Below are 2,027 nucleotides of genomic sequence, written 5' to 3' on the forward strand. Positions count from 1 at the left end.
TTAATGAATTCTGCATCGGTGCCGAGAGCAATTATTGGATTATATATAAATAACAGCGAAAAAGATAGAGAGAGCTATTTACATTTTAACTGAAACAACTAACATTTATATTTCACAAGAGCAAGCGCTGATATAATTTGAAAGAGAATTGTCTGTTCGAAGCCTTATATAATTCATGGAACGAATATGGACACTGATAACTTCACATTAGAAATATATGTGCATTTTTCAAGGTATGGAAGATTCATTTTCAATAATTTTACTTGACTGTGAAGAAAAAAATCATTATATATATATATATATCTTTAGAAATAGTTTATTACAATCCATAGAGTGAATATGGAGACTTTCCATCAAAAATATATACATTTTCAAGTGTAAGAAAGATTCATTTCAATCATGTATATGTATATATATATATATATATATATATATATATATATATATATATATATATATATATATATATATATATATATATATATATATTTTTAGAAATGGGTTATTATAATCCATAGCGTGAATATGGAGACGTCCCATCATCATATATATGTATTTTCAAGCGTAAGAAAGATTCGTTTCCAATAATTTTACTCGACCTTGAGGAAATAAAATCACTAAATATATATCTTTTAGAAATAGATTAGCCTTCTCCCCGGGAGACCAACTTACCACGGATTCAACGAGGCAATTTTGCATGAAATACTGGAGTGGAATTCTGGTAAATCTGTAATTTTAATATTACAATGATGAAACAATGGAATGTTTTTTCCATTATATGCAAGGATTCTATAAACCAATGGGAATTTAACTTTTTCAATATGCTTTCCTATCAAAATAGAATAATATTAAGTGTGTGATATTAAATGTATATATATTATATATTCAAAGTAAAAAGCTGTTTTTACTGTACCTAAAGGCATTTGTAACCTATGATCTTCACTTAATTTGAAGCCATTTTCATATTGTTTCTATTGTTGCATCGCTGGTTGCATCAGTACCTACAAAAATATTCGTTTGAAATGATAAAAATTACAGTTAAATATGATATTTTATGTGTATTACTTTTTTGTAAGTAGCTGTGAGGTTAATTGAAAACATTATGGTTAATTGGTAGTGGCATATTTACAGAATTATCATCACGGCTCTCAGGTATATTGTTTATAACAAAACTATTTAAAACCAGTAGATTTTAATAACAAAATTTAAAATAATGTTACAAACTTTGGCAGGGATTAAGAGAATGAGGTTATATATATATATATATATATATATATATATATATATATATATATATATATATATATATATATAAATTTTCTGACTCACGTCAGATCGAACCCAGGTCTTTCAATTAAAAGACAAGACCTCTGCCAACCAGGCCACGGCAAGTCAAAAAGTTGGAACCTGAGTACCCCTGTACTGGTGTGAGTCAGAAACTCATTTCCGTTCCACACGTGATTGTGTGTTGATTATTTCTAATATATATATATATATATATATATATATATATATATATATATATATATATATATATACACATATATATTTATATAACCTCAAGATCTGACCCAACGTCTTGGCCTTAATCCAGCACTTGCTATTAAGACGCTGTCCTCTCGGAGAGGGACCGAGGTAACTTAGTGGCCTCTAAGTGCCTACATGTCGAAGGGTAGGCGCTGCCCTTACTCGTATGCTACTTACAGGCTAATATTTCTCCTTCGGAGGAATTCCTGAGAAGGATTTTTATTTATTTCTTTTTGTTCCCTCTCACGAGGATAGTGGTGAGATATATATATATATATATATATATATATATATATATATATATATATATATATATATATATATATATATATATATATACACACACACATATATATACATACATACATACTACATACATATATATATATATATATATATAATGTACACAAAATCCATTGTGTAATAAAAATAATTTGACTGACATCGGAATGAACCCAGTCTTCAATTGAAAGGAAAGGGCACTGCTAACCCACCCTTTC

The sequence above is a fragment of the Macrobrachium rosenbergii genome, chromosome 25, assembly GCF_040412425.1.
Source record: "Macrobrachium rosenbergii isolate ZJJX-2024 chromosome 25, ASM4041242v1, whole genome shotgun sequence".
NCBI lineage: Eukaryota > Metazoa > Arthropoda > Malacostraca > Decapoda > Palaemonidae > Macrobrachium > Macrobrachium rosenbergii.